A 21,441-nucleotide genomic window follows, 5' to 3' on the forward strand; every position below is an offset into this window, starting at 1 on the left:
GTTTAGGATCAGTTTCCCTTCTCCTTGATGGGCTACCTTCTCAGGTTGATGAGCCCCATCTGTCCCTCATTTTCCTCTATAGCACATGCAGTAATTACCTTCTTGACCACTGGACCCACTATTGGTCTCATCTGCTCAATCCACCAGAGCCTGTGGGCTTTAAATGTAAAAAAAGAAATAACCTTGCTGCATTGTTAAATTAGCTGCTGTGGGTGATGGTGTGGTTATTGAATTATTATTGAATCTTGAGTGCTTTTATTGAAACTGTCGCTTGCCACCTTGGAGGTTCTGTCAATAGAGCAGAAAGTGAAGGCTTTCTATATTTTAATATTGGGGGGGGGGGGATACAAGAGTAGAGGAAGGTGGGGAGAGCCAGATACAAAGCTGCTTGGCAAGTGCCTTGGCACATCAGAATACGTTTGGATCCTTTGTGTTGATTAATCACCAAGTCAGCTATTGTGGGGAGTGATTCATTGCTCATGTGTGAACAAACTGGTAGCTTACTACTCACATGTGTTAACAGCTTGTGTTTGCTTAACACATAGGTAGAGCAAACACATGCACAGGTGTGTCTCCTAATTAGTGCATGTCCTCTGATACCATTTCATGGCCGTGACACACCTGATATCCCCAGATATCTGCCAGAACCAAAATGCATTGTACTCAATCACTAACGGTGGTGGTTTAGTTGACTGATAATTAGTGGAAAGCTCTGCAGTTCAGTGGCAGAGCTAACTCTTGTGAGAAGGCCCCAGGTTCAATCCCTGGCATCTCCAGCCACACATAGCAGGTGATGGGGAAGACGCTCTGTCTGAGACCCTTGAGAGCTGCTGCCAGTCAGAGCAGAAAATACTGGGATGGATGGACAAATTGACTGGGTACACAACAGCTTCCTATGCTCTGTGGAGCAACTGCTGTATGTGACCCAGATCCCAAAGGTATGGCTTGTTAGAGAGAGGGCAGAACCGTAGCTGGGCAGGGGGCTAGCTGGTTTTCTTGCCCCGGGTGAATCCTCCAGAGGGGCGTCATTGAGGCTCCCAGTCTGTGTGTGCACACGTGCAAATGCGTGGTGTGTGTGTGTGGTGTGTGCCAAACTGGGTCTTTAACCCAGGTGCAATAAAGCCTAGTTTTGCCCCTGGAGAGCGCTCATTCACATACTGCTTCTCTGACAAAGACATTTTCCAAAAACAATCAAATTGGTTAATGACAGTTTAAAGAATATTAATGATTTTTAAAAAAATCTTACATCAGTCTAGTTCAATATTCTATGCTTGTAAAGGAAGCAAGATTGCATAGGTAAACAAGAATTTAATAAGAGCTCCTCTGGTCAGACCAAAGGCCTATCTAGTCTTGTGTCCTGTCTCCCACAAGGACCAACCAGATTACCAGTGCCAATCCTGTTTGCTACTGGAGGCCACACTTCATGCAGATTGAAACCTGAATTGTGTCTTTTTAGTATGGCAGTACTTATAATCTGAAGGTCCCTGCCTATTAATATGTTTGTGACACTCACAAAAAAAACCTTTGTTTTGTTTAGACTAGTCAGCTAGTTTTATTTATAGTTTGATTAATTTATCATGCCTATTCATTTTTGTTAAGTTTGTTGATTTTATCAGCGGTTTTTTGTATTTCATGCTACCTTATGTAACCCAATTAATTATTATTTTATTAAGTGGTCTACAATTTTTGTTAAATAAATATAATAAATTACAGCATATATGCAGAGTACAATCATAAGCATGTCTGCTTACAAGATGGAAGTCCAATCGAGTTCCTTTGGGACTTATTCCTTAGTGAAGCTGCAATGCTAACTCACATACCTGAAAGTAAGCCTTCGTGAATTCAGTTGGACCTACTGTGCTGCAAGGGAGTTTAGGGTTGCAGCTTTAATGTTCCTAGGTTTGACCATTAGGTGAAAAAGGAGCATAAATTGTCCAACTGTAAGCAAGGAGTTTTGGATTACGCTGATTCCAACTTTCAGCTTTCTATTGGATGGAGATGCACTTTAATACATCTTAAAGACCAACTAAGTCAGTTCTTGGTATGAGCTTTCGTGTGCATGCACACTTCTTCAGATACACTGTGTATCTGAAGTGTATCTGAAGAAGTGTGCATGCACACGAAAGCTCATACCAAGAACTGACTTAGTTGGTCTTTAAGGTGCTACTGGAAGGAATTTTTTTTGTTTTGACTATGGCAGACCAACACGGCTACCTATCTGTAACTTTAATACATCTGTGAGCAATAGTTCAATCCTGTACACATCCACTCAAAGACAAGTCTCACTGAATCCAGTGAGCTTACTCTCAAGTAAGTGTATACAGGATTGAAGCCTAAATCCATCAGCAAGGCTGATCATAAACCTACACACATTGGCAGTAAGGCTCATTGAACTACAAGATCATCTTGCCCGTTATGGGTTGTATCCAATGCTAGTTCTACTCATCAAAGTTAATGGGCATGGCAAACTTAGGTTCACTAATATCGGTGGGTCTATTCTAACTTAGTTATATAAAATCCAGTACACTGAACTGATCTCTGTAGGCAAGCCACCAGTTCTCAGCCTCAGTTCCCCATCTGTAGTATGGAGACAACACTGACCTACCTCACAGGGGTATTGTAAGGATTAGTGAGATGAGTGAAGTGCTTTGAATGGTCTAACAAATCATACCTGCCGTCATCACCCACAAGCTACAGCTGTGTGCCAAAAGGTAGAGCAATGGGCTCATTTGAGGGGCAGGCAGGTCTGGATACTGTTGATCTTTATTCTTCTGGCAAATGGTTCTGTCTGCATGCCATTAATCTTACTATACAGACTAAAGAAACATAATGCAAATGGTGCATACTAACCTCAATGCTCTTTACACATTACACTCTTAAATCAGAAAGGTTATCTATCTCATCTATCCAGTGAATATAACAGATATATATTACTCCCACTATGGCATCTCAGAACTGCAGGACTCCTACGTCTTTCAGCCCATTAACATCACTTCCTGACAGCTCCTTAATGTGCCAGAACAACTCAGGACGGATTGAAAGGGGGCAGGTGGTTACCATCTCAGCTCCATCAAAGTATGCCCCAAGAAGGCTCTCTTTAGGGGGACTTGAATTTTAAGTGGGTTGCTTGTGCTAATCTGTAGCTGCTGAATGGCACACGGCAGATTGAACCTGTCTCTTTCCACCTTTGGGCAGAGGGAAATTTCCAGCATGTCAGAGGCACCGCTTAAATAGGCAAGAGGCCTCTCTGCTACCAGCTTCTCCCTCTGCAGCAGGGGAAATTCTCCAGATGTTCAAACAGCAGACACTACAGGCAAGCACACAACTCAAGGGACCCTTCTTGTCTATACATTTTGGATTTGGCTGTTGGAATTGTCATTCTGTGTTAATTAGGAAGCTTAGAGGACAGCCTCTTAGAAAGGGTCCATTTCTGAGCAGCACCCAGTGTCAACAGCCCTCTGGTAGAGTACCACTGCAACAGTGAATGGTTCCAGAGGTTGTGGTTGCATGAAAGCAGCTGAACATGCTTTTACAGTCTCCCCACTGGCTTTTGCTGTACTTTAAAAACGCACAGTCCCTTTAAAATGTGTATTGTGCAAGTAAATGCATTTAAAATGTGCATTTAAATGCAAATGTTCATGGGAATTTTTTAAAAAGTAGATAAAAGTGGAAGAACAGGATAGCACATACACAAAAGCAACATGGAAATGGACTGATTCGCTCATCCCTAATGTATGCATTGCATTCAGTTCACAGCACAGCAGCAAGTATATCTCTGTGCTTCAAGATGGCTTCATGCTATTCTGTTTCAGTGACCGTGAAACTGCCAAGGCCCAGACTGAACCAGGAATGGGGTGTCACCAAACAAGAGGCACACAACAAAGAATCAGAATTGTACAGCTGGAAGAAACTCCAAGGGTCACCTAGTCCAACTCTCTGCAATGCAGGAATCACAGCTAAAGATTCCCTGACAGATGACCACCCAACCTCCTATGAAGGAGAGAGAGGCCACCACCTTCTGAGGTAATCCATTCCACTGTTGAACAGCTCTCACCATCAGAAATGTTGGGATTTCCTTTTGGACACTAATACAAGAAGAATTAAAGAAGATGCTGAAAATATCAATAATAAAAAAACCAGAGATATATCTCCTTGGATTGATAGGGGAAGAGATACCAAGGGGGGGGAGAGAATCTTCTTATATGCAAGTACAGCAGCTAGAGTAGTGATTGCTGCTAAGTGGAAGTCACAAACTCTACCCTTAAGGGAGGAATGGATTTGTAAACTAAATGAATACTGTACTTAACTCTGGCAAAACTAACAGCTACTGTATTATAAGAAACCAATCGAAACAATAATTTAAAAATGAGTGGGAATGTTTTGATGAATATATGGTAAAATATTGCTCAAAAAATGATATGCTAATATGCCTAGATTAAAATGTAAAGTATCTGAAGGAAGGTACCATATTTTTCGCCCTATAGGACGCACTTTTTCCCCTCCAAAAATGAAGGGGAAATGTGTGTGCGTCCTATGGGGCGAATGCAGGCTTTTGCTGAAGCCTGGAGAGCGAGGGGGGTCGGTGTGCACTGACCCCTCTCGCTCTCCAGGCTTCAGGAAGTTATCCGCTAGCACTGGGAGATGCAGCTCTCCCACGGCTAGCTGAGAGCTTGCCTGCACCCAGAAGCTTGGGGCGTGCTGAGTTCAACAAGCCCCAAGCTTCGGGTTTTGCGCAGTCCTCCGCTAGCCATGGGAGAGCTGTGTGAAGTCGTGCAGCTCTCTCACGGCTTGTGGATAGCAGCCTGTTCTGGGGGCTGGGGTCGGGGGAAGCTCGGGCTTCCCCCGCCCCAGCCCCGCACCTGGGGGGGATAATTTTTTTTCTTTATGCCCCCCCCAAAAAACTAGGTGCGTCCTATGGGGCAAAAAATACGGTAAATTAGTAAGGAAAGATAATAAGAATATATAGAAGATTTGAGAAGATTGTAAAATGTAAAGATAAATGAAATCTCAGAATGTAGAGGAAATCAAGTGGGGGCGGAGGGAAGCAGGGGGAGGGACAAAAGAATATTAGGTTTGATTGATGGAAATATGGGGGGGTGGGGAGGATGTGGTGATGGCTTTGGTTTATTTATATTGTGATGTAATACAGAAAAAACCAATAAAATGTTGTATTGACAAAAAGAAAAAAGAAATGTTGGGATTTCCATCCATAGGCAACCTGCTAAAGAATTCTGGAAACTTTAATATTTTGACAGTCAAGAAAGCCCCAACATCTTCCATTTAGATGTAATATTAAATGGTGGGTTTAGGCTAAAGAATTCTGGGCAAGGAGCTAATGCACAAAATCATATCATTTTCCCAGGGACTTTGGCTACATTCAGCCGAGCTCGTGGGAGTGCTTCAGTATAGCTAGATTACAGCCTATCAGTTTTCAAAAGCCATTCACTTCACCAGGAATCACAAGAATCTGCTGACTGTATGCACTAAATGCAGAGAATATCTGCTAGGAAAGATGGCAGTTCCTGAAGCCTGTTCAGTACTGAACAACGTATGCTTCTTTTAAATAGAAGAGCAAATCACTGACTGACTGAATAGACTATTCAGGTGTTGTATAAATAGGGAAATTTCACAAGCAATGTGGTGGGGGGAAGCAGAGAGTGAGCTGGCTCTATCCCACCTGAATCTCTATCCATGAGGTGAAGAGCAACTGTCTGAAGAAGGGAGCCTGCTTCCACTCATGTAGAATGAAACACCCTGATAATCCAAAATTGCATGGGGAACCCCCACGAGTACAGGATCCCACTCCTAATCTCAGTCACCCATCAACTTGCAAATAGCAACAGGGCAGGGGGCTGGTGGAGCTAACATGCTTATAACCTTTGACTACTGCCTAGTAGGGGAGAACGCAGGAAACCCAACAGGAGGTGGCCAATGACAGGCAGTCAACCAATTCTAGCATTGTCCTCTTCATCTTCCCTTCTGTGTTCTACACCGGCAAAACAGATTAAAAAAGAGGAAGCTGACAGCCAATGCTATCCCCCTGAACTTGTAAGTAATAAGTCAGACAGATTGGGTCTGGCTGAAGGCAGACTGGTCCCACTTGCCCAATGGACCATCCTCCACCATAAATGTGGAATTTCCCACCTTCTATAACACCAGAAATGGGCTTAGTTTTCTTAACCTCACGCATTGACAATGCCAAAGAAATGGATTTTAGTGAGCATTGCCATGCAAATTCTGTGCAACTCTTATTTATTTGCAGATGGCTTTTAAAAAGTTCAGGTGTGCAACTCTTATTTATTTGCAGATGGCTTTTAAAAAGTTCAGATGATCATTCTCTGAAGTCCCTATCCTGTGTATAAGCCACACTGAACATAGTTGGACTTCCAAGTACATTTCAGCCTGAGATTAATCTGAGTTACAGTACCTAATGAATACATCCCCATTTTTCTGACTCACAAAGTGTTCCTTATTTCTTCATAAAGCATTTTGGAGTTAAAGCTCTTTTTAGAGAGTAAATCAAGCTATGGCAAAAAGCCCACTGCAAAGTATGAGAGTCCACAAAAAGTCATTCCGTAGAGAAACTTTAATAGCAGAAAGTAGTTAATCCAGTAAATAAGTGATTTGGCATGAACATGGACTCAGACATCTACCGTAATCCAATATGAAAACACAGATAGCTGTGGGAAAAGTCACTGTCACTTTGTTTCTGACTTAGTTTTACATCCATATAGAATGGGAATGAAAGTGAGGCCCACTTTAGAGATGTTGTGATGATCAGCTACTGATCCTTTTATTTTTATACTGTAAAATTATTGAAAACTAAACATTAACATTAATGAACAACAGTGAACACAATGGTGGAGTAGCAGCACTTTACTCAACTCTGGTCAGTTACGTTGCTGCTTCTTACTGGGAGGTAGAGGGGGAGGGGCACAGTGTCAGCATAGCCAAAGTACCAGATTAGCTCCACTAGCTTATTTGCTCCATGGCTACCTCTACTTCTTCCCCTTTACCTCCAAGTTAGCAGCAGTGACACAACTGACTAGTGGTCAGATGAGTGCAGCCACCTGTCTTGAACGCCCAGCCTACCTGACAGCAAGTCCCGCTGGTGTATACAGTATGTCAAGTTCAAAGTCCAGCAGTCAGGAAACACAGTCCGAACCTGAAGCACAGACCTAGAGAGGTCCCAGAACATCCAAGCCGAGGTCTATCAACATGGGCAGTTGAGCAGACACAGCACCTCAGCTGTTTCTCTTTTATACACTGCATGTTGATTGCAGCATCTGGGCTTGTTGAGGCATGTGACCCTCACCTGTTCTGAGCCTACTCCAGCAGAAAAATCACACATCTCCTCCCAGAGCTAGTGAGCCCCACCTGAGCAGCTAGGGAGCTGGGTTGTGGGCCCTTGCCTGCCTCAGCTTCCTGGAGTGCCCTGCTCACTTGCTCCCTATGCCTCAGAGCCTGCCTTGTTCATGGAGATGGGCTCCTCTCTGGCCCTGGTGAGGAGTCCTGTACTTCGGGTCCTTGCACAGTGACCCCCAACCCCTCACCATCCTCTGTCATCCTGTATGTACTTCCCACAACCCTAACCTCTCCTTCCCCATCCCTGACTTGCCCTGGTAGGTCCTAGTCACAGCTGCACCTCTTGCCAGGATCCACTTCCTTCTCCCTGTTGTCCTGCCAGTTCATGACACCACCCCACTGTCTGCTATTGCTTATAAATTGTTTAGATGTGCCTCTAAATTCATTTACAGAAGGAAGATAGTCGGCCTAGGCTCTGGAGAAGGGCAAGCCCATTTAGAAACTCATCCAGCAACCACAGACATTATATTTTTAGTCCAACATTCGCCAACCTGATGCCCTCCAGATGTTGTACTACGGCTCCCATCAGCCACTGATGGGAATTGTAGTCCATCAACATCTGGAGGACACAAGGTTGACAAAAGCTGTCCTAGTCTGAATTTGAGCTGATGGTGGCATATAATATACGGAGCTATAATTCACCTTCCCCAAGAGTCACCTCCTCCAGCTTTGCTTACACAGCAGTGTTGTACTGGAATGTATAATTAAGTTTGATTGTATTTGTTTAGGACTCAACTGACATGAAAGTTTTCTCATCCGCTACAGGTGTTAAATTCGCATAGCAAAGAAGAATGTTGCATTATTGACTGACGTTCTGAATTGCTGCTACGTTTGTCTTATATACACTTGTGCTTAGCAGAGATATGTCACAGACTATGCTTCTTGCATTCCGTGGCCTTTGGGGCTCAATGTTTGACCACATCTGCCAACAACTGGGCACCTGTTTGTGGCCTTGAGTCCACAAAAGGTTTGCTGGGACCTGTAACTCTGCAGGAGGGTTAAATACAGTGCTCAGAATTTTTGAGAAATGTGCTTCAAATATGCTTTAAAGCTACAGTGGTACCTCTGGTTGCGAACGGGATCCGTTCCGGAGGCCCGTTCGCAACATGAAAAGAATGCAACCCGCAGTGGCGCATCTGCGCACGCGTGGGTTGCGATTCACTGCTTCTGCGCATAATGTCATTTTGCGCGTCTGCGCATGCGGCGAAATCCAGAAGTAACCCTTTCCGGTACTTCCGGGTCACTGCAGGATGTAACCTGAAAGAACGTAACATGAAACAGACATAACATGAGGCATGACTGTATAGCATACATGCAGTCTCAGTCATTCAGGGCTAGGAAAGACTCATTTCTGAAACCCTGGACAGCTATAGCCAATGAGTATTGATCGTCTTTATCTATACTAAGTGGGCTATAGGTTTGTCTACATATAGGGTAGCTTCCACTGCACTAAGATCAGAAGAACAACATATCTTATCTCTCCAGTCTCTAAGGAAGGAAAAGGGAAGAGACTTGATGTGTGTGTGTGAGAGGAATGGAGACTTGAAGCCAGTACTGTAGACAGTATTATGCTTGTGCAGTGGTCCCTAAGGATCCTTCCACCACAGAAACTACATATGTTAGTGACTGGGTATGCTGCTGATAAGGGATGAGGGCCTGACTGCACAGCTGTCAGGGAGATGAATTAAATGGCACCCAATCCCAACTTTACAGGGCTGTAAGCCCACGTGGTTCCAATATCCCTTTCTTTTTCTCTATGGACTGCTTTGGCTGCCTGTGAAAGGCATATATACATGACCATCCATCCACAAACCATTCGGGGCACATGTGGTTTGCTGCAATGTTACCAGCCTCTCCCAGCTGAGCTTCTCCTCCCTCCTCCTCATTTTGTAACTCCCCAGAGCAAGGCAACTGCTGAGGTTAGAAAGGAAAGAAGGGTGCACACGAGGAGGGAGAGATGGCCTGGCAGAGATTAACATTCTAACTCACACACACCAGGAGGGGACAGAGAGAAAACTGTCAGAGAGTACAACAGAGATAAAAAGGCATGACAAATGAATGTCAAGAGGGAGAGTGGTACAATCTATATTAATGAGACTTGCTTGGGAAACTTAGGCAGAAGAACGCGGCCAAGGAGGAAGGGGCTCACATGACCCATGTTGGTCAAGCTAGAGATCAGTGCAGTGACCAGGAAAGGAACTGAATTTGCATTTCCGTGAATAACTAACTGGATCAGCAGTGCTCAACCTTCATGGTGTGAGCAAAAGCCAATGGACTTTCAGTGAGATCTGATTAGTCATCAAGTGTTATTAGACTTTGCAGAGCTCTGCAATTTGCGATAATAAGGGGAGATAGTGTATCTCCTTGCAGCAGATCCTCTGATGGGAGCCAGACCCCACCATTCAGAGAATGGCAGGAGATAAGGAGTCGCTATTGAACGGGGTGGGTGGGAGGAGGGAGGGAACACAGCAGCTTATAATTAGTCTCCTGCACTTGCACTTTTTGGTGTCAGGGGAAAAATTGAAATAAGGTTAAATGATTTGTGAAAAGAGAAGCAGGGAGATGAAATCAGGAGTCCTCCATTTCATCCGTGTCTTTCCACTCCCCATTCTGTTCCAAGATCCTGGGCTTCTTTGGTTCCAAGAGGCAATTCTGTTCTACGGCAGAAACACAAGCTCAGCCTGACAACATTTCTAGTCTGTGTAAATCCTCCCTCCTCAAAGCCTTGTAAAACTTTTCCAACAAAAAATGTTCTGACCCGTAAAAATACCAGCAGGATCTCAGGAGATTCATTGGCTTAGGAAGAACCATTAAGGAAGAGAAAGGGTTTTGCAATGCCTTAAAGACTAACAAATTTATTGTGGTGTAAGCTTTCATGGGCCCAGACCCCCCAAGGTTGTGCTACAATAAATTTTGCTGTCTTTAAATGTGCCACAGGACTTGTTGCTCTTGCAACTGCAAACTAACACAGTGAGCCGATGCTGTGGAATAAGGACAGCATTAAAAGTTTTGTTACACTTTCCAGAGGGGTAGTTGTGTAAGTCTATTGCAGCAAAAGAAAATGAAGAGTGCACAGAAGACAAACAGGTTTGGAGGGCATTTAGGAAGTTTTGGGACTCTAAGGATCAAACTACATATGTTTTTACAACTCTGAATTTTAATTTATTTTAAAGCCAACTCTCCATCGATACAAATACTGATAAATAGCAGGTGTGTGAGGACAGATCAGAAATGGGACCATAGCATGAAGGGAGAGGGTGTTACCATTTACCTACATAGAAATACACTTCTATATAAATACAGCTTGTGTTGGCCCCAGGAGGTAAGCTTGATGAATTCAGAAAAATGTGTTGAATGCATAATTACTCCATATATGAGATGGGGCTTTTGGAACTGCATTCTATCACAGCCCAACACCATTGGGGGCGAGAAGCTAGTTAATAGTGGGGGGAGCCTCTCTGGTTGAGATGGGGGACATTTCATTTGCTCCAGATGCATGGTGAGGTGGACAGAATGATACCAACTGTAGATCTCTGCTAGTGTGTTTTATGGTATACTGTATGTGGCAAACTTGTTGTTTTTATTATCAGTGGCTGGCTGCAGATAAGAGTGGGGTGTGCAGGTCTGTTTGTGGAGACTGGGAAACCACATTTTCATAGGAAATATAACAAAGTGATGTACAACTTAAAAACACAATGTGTGTTTCAGTCGATTGGTGAGATGGGTTGAGATGCAAGAGGTGGATGCAATGCTTCCTGAATGTGCCTAAGTTGGAAGCAGTAGAACATGGTACGAATGCACCAGTCACAGTGGTTGTTACTTGCAGAACTTAGGGGATAGGAGAGAGAGCATACCATCGTGGAAGGTGGCACAGATGTTTATGCATTGTTCCCCTTTTAGGCCTTTCCAGTAACTGTCAGATATGCAGTAGCTCTGCCACTGCACCCTCCAGTCTGGTAGTACAGTTTCGTAATACCAGGACAGTTCACAACAGGTTTATACTCATCTGTCATTTAATCATGGATGAGGAAACTGACCAGGCAAGCATCACTGAAACTTAGAAGGGGGTCCTAGATAGTGTTGATCTGAACCAGCTATATCTGACTAGGTAGCCTACGGGATGGGCCATTAAGGGAAACAAAGGAAAGGTGGCTCTGTGTGAGATGGCAACTGGGTGGGGCTCCTCCCCAGTTTACAGTTAGTTAGAAAGTGGAAGCCAGAGTGTGCTGGTCCAGGGGGGAGGTTACCGTGGGGCGAGGTCCAGGACCTGAGTTGAGGGTCGGCAGACAGTCCTCCACGGGCGAAGCGGGGTCCACAGCGAGAAGCCGGGCAAGGACAGGAACTCTGGGGGAACAGGACTGGATGCTGGCTGAAACAGCTCATCAACAACGTTGCTCCCGCAACCTGGGACCAGGCTGACTGGCCTTTATCTTCTCTGAGGCCAGGGGCGGTCCTGGCCTCCAGGAGACCCGCCTCTCCTGGCCTTAAGGCGAGCACTCCTCCTGGGAGAAACCAGTTCCCTTTGCCTCTCTGCCCTGAGCCTCTGCAGTTCAGGAGAGGCTGAAGGGTTACTGGACCCAAGGGGAGACTCACCTGTAGGCACTGAGTCCTCAACCACCTCCGGAGCCAGAGTGGATTCACCTGGTGCCTGCTCCTGAGGCACAGGTGCAGGCGCTTCAGAATCAAGGCCCCACCCCAGCTCAGCCGGCCCTGGAGGCAGGGACTCCTGTGCAGGCTGGGATTCCTTCGGTTCAGCCTCTGAATCGGATTGCCAGGCACAGAGTCAGAGCTGAGTTGCCATGCTGTGACCCAGAAGAAAAGCAGCAAGGTGGAGAGTCAGAACAACATTTGAGAGCCATATTCGATTTCTGTTTCAATCAAGGCAGAGGCTATGGGAGAAACAAGACCCTCTTGGGGTGTTAATGCTGTGAGCCCCTCCATCGTAGGTTTAGGTTATATACATGTGTAAATAAACCATATATCATAAAGACACCACTGTCTCCACTGTGCCTCATAGTCTCTAATGTGCCTCATTTCCAAAAACAAACACAAACCCTGGGTAAGCACATGGAACCACTGGAATTTTGCACCACTTGGAGATTGGGGTGGCATGCAACACTGGTGTCAGAAGAGATCCTTGGCACAGAATCAACACAGACTAATGGGCTGTGGTGTGTGTGTGTGTGTGATTGCCATAGTTCACAGACATTCTATCTCCCTTATTAGGAGACCTCTCTGCCTTGGAGGGCCTGCACCTGGTGTTGAGACATAGAGACAGGGTGGTATACTAACCACTCTGCTGCTCAGCAGCATCCCTTACTGAGTTGGTCATGGTCATGAGTGTGGTTCTGGAAGAGTATGTGATTGTGTATTTAGATCTGTTTGTAGCATCCTACCTCTGGGTGTTTTAGAAGTCATCCTCTAGTTCTCCCTCCCCAGCTGTGCTTGACTAGTACCTGGCCTGCAAAGTGAGCTGAAATAGAAAGAGCAGGCTAATGTGCCTCCCTAAGCAGCACTAAACTCACTCCCCCTCCCCTTATGGCTCATGCGATTGCTTCTTCTTGTGTGTATGGCCGTGTGTTGGTTTTGTCATAGTTACAATTAATTAGCTAATTCCCCCAAACCAAATAGATGCATATTTATTGTTGCTGAGTGATCTCCACTACCATAATAGATATGGTAATTTGTTGAGTTACTGAAATGTTAAATGTTTCTGTTTTGATTCTGTGTCTGTGCAATAGGCTTCCCCATCTTAAGACCTGTGTGAGTGTAAGTCACTGGGTAAATACGCCGATATGACCTTTGCCACTGTCTAAAGCTCTTACTTCATGAGGCTCCTAGAATATGTATATGTGACACACGTTTCTATTGAGGAGGCCTGCTAACACATTGTGTGGGAGTCTAACCTTTGCAGCAAAAACAACACAGAGTCCCATGCCACCTGAAACACTAACAAATGTATTGTGGCTTTTGCTCACCAGAGCTCATGTCATCAAACGCAATCTTTGGAATGTGTTCCCAAGGGAACTGACCTAAGAGGCTGGCAAAAAGCCATTTTCATTGATCTCTCTCACCTAAAAGCTCTGTCACTAAACCTTTGCTTGTCACACAGAGATCTATGTGGCAAAAGCTCTCTGGTCAGCAGAGCAAGACTAATTTACCTTTCAAGAAATAGCATTGGCCAATTGACAACTTTGGCCAATTCTAGCAGCAGAAATGTTAGATTTTTGTTGAAGGAAGAACCACTCTGCATTGGAAAAGAGTAACATTTAATAAACTTCATTTATTTCATTTATTTGTTATCCATATTCATGGGTTTTGTTTTTTGCTGCTGATTGTGGCACCAGAGATCCTTTTGACTGCTGCTTCCTCACAGTCACCATATTATCTTCCCCAAATGTCTTGGTCATTGCATCTTTCCAGGGCATTCTGGGTGATGATTGGGATGGTATGTCGGTCATGTTTTTTTGTAGAGGCTGACATTCCCCACTCACCCTCAAGAATGCTTTGGGATAACGAAACATTCAGGGTACTCTGTAAAAATAAACCAGTGGTCAAGAGTGTGGGGATGTTGAGGATAGTAGGAGAGGATATATTGATTAAATATTATCCTTCCTCGCTCAAGTTCGTGAGCTAGTAGCAGAGCACATTCCTTTGAACACTGCAGGAAGCTAGTTGATGGATTCATGAGAATCATTTGAGTTAAGCAATCCAGTCTGGCTTGTCCAGATTGGCTTGTTCCTGGTAAATCCCCTTTAGTTCCCTCTTAAAAACAATAAATAACGGCACAACAGTCTTCTTCTAAAAGTAATGATAAGGTTTACTTACATTCAGTTCACAATAGGCATATGCATACAAGGCAGGCTTTAGCTTGTAGTTACAGAGAAAAGTGTGGGTTCATCCTCTGTAAGGGATGAGCCCACGTGCTGCTGGCTGAGAGCCAGCAGACAGCAAAAGGCAAAATAGAGAGAAGGGATCGAGAGAGAGGGGGGGGCTGCATGATTGGCCCTTTTGTAGGGTCTGCCAGGGTCACACCCATCTACCTGGTTACACGCAGAGAGGATGCTTCAGACCAGGTGTGACAGGAAGTCCTCCTGGCTGGAGCAACATTCCCCAGTGTGTCCACTCTGGGCAAACAGGAAATGTTGTATTTGACTGCTTCAGGGATGTTACATCCCACAAAGAGGAGCCGATTGCCAAGACAAGATAAAGGCAAGCCCTCGTCCCCCATTTGTTACAAAATGCATGCCACCTCTCCTTTTTTAGGGCTGTCAGAAGCCGCAATAGAAGCCACAGATCTGTGCCTAGCTCCCCCATCTGGTGACCCATAGGGAAGGCCCTGTAGCACCCCAAGTACCAGAATGATTCTGCACACCAAGGCTGACCATTGGCTAGACTCTGCTCAACATGAATGCCTATAAAGGTTTCCTGTTCACTCTCAGATTTTGCACGGAGAACAATAGCCCTGACCAATTCAGACCGCTTATTTTCAGGCTCTGACACTAGCTATGGCTCAGCACTGACATTCAGAGAACAGGCCATGAGTAGACATCCTGAATACAATCCAACGCAGAATCAGCTGTACTTGAATTCAGTGGGTCAAAGTACACTCAACTCTGTGTTGGACAGGGGCTCAGTCTATAATGCATATGCACTATAGGCAGCATGCTAACATGCCATTAGCTATTATAGCTGCAAGTAAATAGATGTTACATAGGTCTGTGAAGATTTCTAAATCTACATTTAATTCAAGGTGTTCCCTGATATATATTTTCATTCCTCAAATTCTTTCTTTCTTTCTTTCTTTCTTTCTTTCTTTCTTTCTTTCTTTCTTTCTTTCTTTTTCTTTTTGTAAATTTAGATGAAAGTCCACAGCATTCACAAGGTTGGAAACAAAAACAAAAAATCTGGGGCTGTTCTGAGCAGAACAGGAATTAGTCAAAGTATCTGCCAATACTAATTATTACACTTTGATCTCTTCCATCCGACAAGGAGCTGTAAATGGCTGTAATGGTTCTAAGGGGGTTGCACGTGCGTAAGTTGCCGCCACTCCTGGCTAGGTTGCCTGGTTGAACCCTTTCCCTCTGGACAGCCTTGCACTCGTGGCTGTCTCAGTCGCTGGCAGAATCCGTCAGTGGGCGTTTCTTGAACTACTTCCAGCAAAGAAGTTCTTTGACGCCCAGTCGCCTCCTACTCTCCCTGCGCGGAAGTCTTCTGCGCAGGGAGGGTGTGGGCAGCGGAGGACCCGTGCTCTCCCCGCTGGTCTCCGGTTAGGAGTCCAGGAGCCTTTTCTCCAATTCCCCCATCTGCCCCCCTTCTCCACTGGTGCTACGCTGATTTCCTTCCCCAGCAGATGGGCTGCCTCTCTCCCTACTGGGACCCTCTCCAGCATCCCTCTGGAGCCCTCTCTCCTCCTTTGGCTCCGATGGCAGTTCCCTGACAATGGCATACATGATATCCCTGCTTCTTTGCATCTCTCCGAGTTGAGTTAGGGTGAGAGTTAGGGACTTATCACCTGCATTGTTGAACAGAGGTTTGAACCCACGTTTCCCCGATATGTTCAATGCTGTGTCCTCTACTCTGTCTACTAAGGCTCTAATCCTATATTTACTGTCTTAGGAGTACACCCCATGGAACTCAAGTGACTTAGTTCTGAGTAGATGTGTACAGTGGTACCTCGGGTTAAGTACTTAATTCGTTTCAGAGGTCCGTTCTTAACCTGAAACTGTTCTTAACCTGAAGCACCACTTTAGCTAATGGGGCCTCCTGCTGCTGCCGTGCCGCCGGAGCACGATTTCTGTTCTCATCCTGAAGCAAAGTTCTTAACCTGAAGCAATATTTTTGGGTTAGCGGAGTCTGTAACCTGAAGCGTATGTAACCCGAGGTACCACTGTATAGGATAGTGTTGTTAACCACACTGTTAAAATGGGGGCAGCTTCTTGGACTTCAGATCTGTGCTGGCTTCCACCAGAAGAAAATTTGCAGTTCTCCCCATTGTGAACGAAATGCCTCTAGAATGTCTAATTGACAATTACCCAGTTTATTAATACATTGCTTCACACATATCAGAAGGTGGTGCATTTAACATAACATTTAACCGGATGAGCCCATTTCTCTGAGATGCAAATGAGATGTGTGAGTGCCACCCCTGGATGCAACCCTGGGAATATTCAAAGCACAGACAATTGCGCTCATTTGAATCAGTTAATTTTCTGATATTAATGATTACATTTGAAAAGAGCAAGACAGTGGGGGGTGGAAATGTAGAATGAAGAGGGACAAAGAGGGCTCAGTGGGATTACTAATAAAGAGAGGAATGGGCAGGGATGAAAATTATTCATGTGTACATGCTGCAAAGCATATTGTAGGAAAAATGCCTAGGATTAAAAAATCATGATCACAAATCACACAATGCAATCTAGGCTCTTTTTCATAATTCTAATATAATAAGGGATGCTTTTTTAAAAAAAAAAACTTTCATTTTCCTGTGAAGAGATAGTTTGTGTGAATAGTTCCACAACACTATGATTTGAAAGGATAGCATGAATTGAGTGTTAATATGTTCCATACACACATAGGAACTCAAGAGTTGTATTCAGTTGAGTTGCTGGCTTTAAAAAGCACATTTCTACCTGTCAGGGTAAATTGTGAATAAATATTTAAAAGTGTAGATGATTTTTCCAAAGCTGGAAGGCCTGAACAAAATTGGAAACTTTGTCTTTAGAACTGTGAAGGCTTTCTTAAGTTTAAATGTAAGATCCTATAGAAACAGGTATATTTGTGAACCAGCAACAATGTTTTACCAAAGAAACTTTCTTGGGATTCAGAATTTTTGGCACGGCGGCGAGACCACAATCTTTGCGGTCTCGGGTGGCGGTATCAGGCCTTGGGCGGAATCCTTTAGTCCATCTTCCTCTTTGCGGCGGCGATACCAGGGTTCCCCGTTAAAGGGGTTTTTGAAGGGAGGCTTTGGCCGTACGCCGAAAGGTCGTCATTGCTCTCCCCTGTGGCGGCGTAACGGGGGCGGCTATCTCTGCTTGAACATATGTTCTCCAGAGCCGGCCCATCCCCCCCCCACACACTGGATAACCCTGATGCTCCCTAGGTCCCCGGCTGGGGACTAGGGAGGGAGAACGCCCAATGCCTGAGCCAAGGTCTACCCACATTTGAAATTTAATAAAGTTGTGGCCAATTTAATCCCATAGCACGTTGTCTAGAGTCGTTATTCCACATGACGGGGGGGGACCACTCGGGATCTGGGGACTCCGCCTGTCCACGCAAAGAAACTTTCTTGGGATTCAGAATTTTTGGCACAAGCAAAATTAAAAGCCTTTAATGCTGCTTTTATTCATTAGCGTTAGCACTGTTTTCTGATCATTCCAAGCCTCTGAAAGTAGAAGTTCAGAGCTTTACCAGAATCACTGCCCAGAACCCTGAACTTTCAAAGCAGAGAGTAGCTTTGGGAACATCATCTGGAGTGGCCTTCGCCAACCTGGTGCCAGCATGCTGCATCAACATCTACATCAACACAAAGTGTGAAAGTGTGTCGTCCTTTCAGGTAAACAGGTCCACCTGAGAACTTACTTCAAAGTGTCTCTTGAATGTGCAAATTCTGAGCAAGAAAGTCTGCCCAGTGTGGTGTACTGGTTAAGAGCGGTAGTCTCGTAATCTGGGGAACCGGGTTCGCGTCTCCGCTCCTCCACATGCAGTTGCTGGGTGACCTTGGGCCAGTCACACTTCTCTGAAGTCTCTCAGCCCCACTCACCTGACAGAGTGTTTGTTGTGGGGGAGGAAGGGAAAGGAGAATGTTAGCCACTTTGAGACTCCTTAAAGGGAGTGAAAGGCAGGATATCAAATCCAAACTCCTCCTCCTCCTCCTCTTCTTCTTCTTCTTCCCATTGCTTATTTTATCAAAGAGCTCGGCTGCTCTATTAAGCAATTTGCAAACTCATAAAGGACACATTTACTTGCCTACAATGAACCATGTTTGTAAGGTTTCTCTCCAGTTTCCAAACCTGGCAACTAATTAAAGATCAACTAACGGTTTGTCTGTATCAGATTTTTCTTAACATCTGTGTGGATTCAACTGCTGCTTTCAGAGCAAATTCACTTCCGTTCCAGAATCCATAAACAATAATGTCTAAGACTGAAACTCATCCCTCATACTTTGAGATACCTTTATCTCTCAGGGTGGCTACTATGGTTATTTTACCTACACTATAGAGCCTTGCTAAATAAATTACAAGGGAGATGAAATAAGCATTTATTTTAATTAATCCCTTTGAACTAGCAGGATTCCAAGCTGCACAGATCCCTTTCTTCATCAGTCTCAAATTAAAATAAGGGTGGAAATTAACAATGTATTTCTGCCTTTTATGACAGTGGGAAATGCATTAATGCTAATATGCTACTTTAAACAAGCCCTTCTTATGAATGGGTGCAACAGTTAGTATATGTGAACTCCCCAACATTTTTTAAAATCTATTTTTAATGGATATATCACCCTATATAAATTGAATTACGTGCAATGTACAAACACATAAAAATATAATTAACAATGGACCTATCCTGTACAAACTATAGTTTTAAAAAACCAACTAGCATTATCTAAAAACCTTAGGTGAACAAAAGGGTCTTACCCTAGTGCCTGGAAAATAAAAAAGCAAGAGCCTTTTGGATCAGGGCAGTGGCCTATCTAGACCGGCATCTTGTTCTCACAGTGACAAGCTAAATGTCTATGGGAAGCACACAAGCAGGACCTAATGGTACTCATCCCAGTCACAATTCTCAGCAACTAGTATTCAGAGGCATATGTACGGCCTCCAACAGTGGAGGTATAATGGTTAATAAGCCACTGATAGCTTTATTCTCCATGAATTTGTCCAATCCTCATTTAAAACAATCCAAGTTGGTGGTCATCACTGCCTGCTGTAGGAGCAAATTCCACAATGAACTATGCATTGTGTGAAGAAGTACCTTTTTTTTTGTCTCCTTGGGGAGAGAGCTCCACAATGGAGGAACCACAGCAGATGTCTTCTGACCACTACCTGCCTCTCTTCTGATAGCAGTGTCATTAGAGAATGCCACCAGCAGATGACCTCTGTACGTGGGCATGTTGATAGAGCAGCAGGTATCCCTTGAGATACCTGGGTCCAGTTAGGTCTTTATAGGTTAGTGCTAGCACCTTTATATCAGACTTGGAAATAGATCAGCAGTCACTGAGGCTCTTTTAATATGAGCAGGAGGTGGACTGGGTGTGTAGTCCCACATTGCAGTCCAGCTACTACATTTCTGTACCAACTGCATTTTCTGAACTGTCACCAAAGCTGCACAGGCAATGCTGACAAGTCTTGAAATACTGTATGCAACTTACATATCTAGTTAATTAATTGTCTAGGTTATAGGCAACTAATAGGGTGCAAAAATGGAAGCCTCGGGTGCTCTTTACAAGCCTTTTGTAAGCACCCAATTGAAAGCCCCTCTTTGAAAGTGCCCAATTGCCCGATGGCACTGTGATGTCAAGTTTAGCCTATGGGTTAGGATCTGGCTGACAGAGCCAAATAGGTTTCATGCCCTTCGCCTAGGCTGATGCTTCTGCTCTGGCATGGATTGCTGTGCTGGACAGCTCCCCTGTTGCTTTAAGCAAACTTTGCTATAGATTGCGCCTTGCCTAATGGGTTAGCTCCCCAACCTTTCCAGTATAACGGAAATGCTCAAGGCTGCCAATAACAGAACCCAAAGTGTTTTGAGACATGTACCATTCTTTCCCACTTCGGGGATTTATCATGGCAAACACAACCGCTGTATAGATGATGCAACTGTTCAGTCTTTTTTGGAAAACAGACACAGTGACTCAAGTGATCGGCACAATTCAAATTTCAGTACACTGCACCTTACTGATGAGAAAGGAACTCACTCTGCTTTGTGTCTTTCAATTAACTGTATGCAGTCTAGTTTTGCCTGCATTATCCAGCATATTATAGAATCTGAAAGGCATGAAGTAAGGAAGATGCACCAGGAAATCCCCAATAATTTCATGCTCTGGGAATTACAAAAACCAAGTAGACTTATCATCATTGATGCTCATGCCTTAATTTCATGTCTCTCTCAATAAGAAGTCTCAGAATAGATAGTTGTTAGCCTGCCTCATCACTTATCCTTTCGTTTAGTGAAACATGGTGTTTATCAGGCACCCCTTGATGAAAGAAAGCGTGAAGAAGGTTTGGGGGGTGGAGAGAAAGCAACTTGGAACAAGATGATTGATCAGAGAAGCAATTGTTCTGCTTATTACATTCAGAAGAGCAAGACTGGAAGAAGTGGAATGTCAACGCCAATCCCAAATGTACAAACATCAGCTTCTTGGACTATGCTGACATGTCTATTAGTTCAAAAGCTCCATACAACGTGAACACATTACTAAGCACTTATTGACCAGCTCACATCTATCCACCCAGTGGGTGATAAGAAATGTCCACATCTTTTGACCCTTTATCTTGTTGCACCATGATGGCTGCATTAGCGGACTAATTTCAGTGTCAGGACTGATGTGAGATAACAAAGGAAAACATGTCACCCAAAAGCTAAGATGGAGTTTCTCTTGGGATGTGTAGCAGGCAGGCATTAAAAACAACTACACACCACTTCTTGTACTAAGAAAAAGCAGCCTTTAGGATCAACAGCATGTCATTTCCCCTTTTGAAGCTGGGAAGTTATCTGAGGTTACATTGGGCCTTTACATTTCTGCAAAATTCTTAGCTGTAAGATACATTCTTCTGCTAATATTTATTTATTACTTTTATACCCTGTCTTTCTTCTATTATATGGAATGTGCATGGGATTCCCAGGTAGATGGCATCTCTGGAACTTGAGGTATCCCCATACACAGAGCAGGACAACGCAGCAGATCTCCATACCACTGGAAACCCTGAAAAGCTGTTGGATCTAGACATTGCTGCCACAGGATTGGAAGGCACACCACAACAGCTGCATGGGTTCCTGACTTGCTCTCAGATCACCCGCTCACCATTCACAGGATCAGAGGAGACAGTCAACCGGGGAAGAGCTTCAGGGCCACCA

The 21,441-nt window shown here is 44.4% G+C and overlaps 2 long non-coding RNA genes across 7 annotated transcripts in view; one reads left to right on the forward strand and one right to left on the reverse strand.

Annotated features, from left to right (window-relative positions):
- Positions 1 to 13,633: 13,633 nt before the first annotated feature.
- The window catches only part of LOC310832215, a 76,133-nt gene continuing 68,325 nt past the window's right edge, over positions 13,634 to 21,441 (reverse strand). For 5 of the 6 annotated variants that reach the window (XR_014558155.1, XR_014558156.1, XR_014558157.1 and 2 more), the window contains one exon: positions 16,257 to 16,385. This is a non-coding gene — a long non-coding RNA (uncharacterized lncRNA). Of the gene's footprint in view, positions 13,900 to 16,256; positions 16,386 to 21,441 lie in introns of those variants that run through there. The other variant, XR_014558154.1, reaches the window with a different exon arrangement.
- LOC310832230 lies at positions 15,808 to 16,825 on the forward strand. The gene is made up of 2 exons (XR_014558174.1): positions 15,808 to 16,021; positions 16,250 to 16,825. It is a non-coding gene; the product is annotated as an uncharacterized lncRNA (long non-coding RNA).

Source organism: Podarcis gaigeae (assembly GCF_964106915.1).
Source record: "Podarcis gaigeae genome assembly, chromosome: 15".
Taxonomy (NCBI): domain Eukaryota; kingdom Metazoa; phylum Chordata; class Lepidosauria; order Squamata; family Lacertidae; genus Podarcis; species Podarcis gaigeae.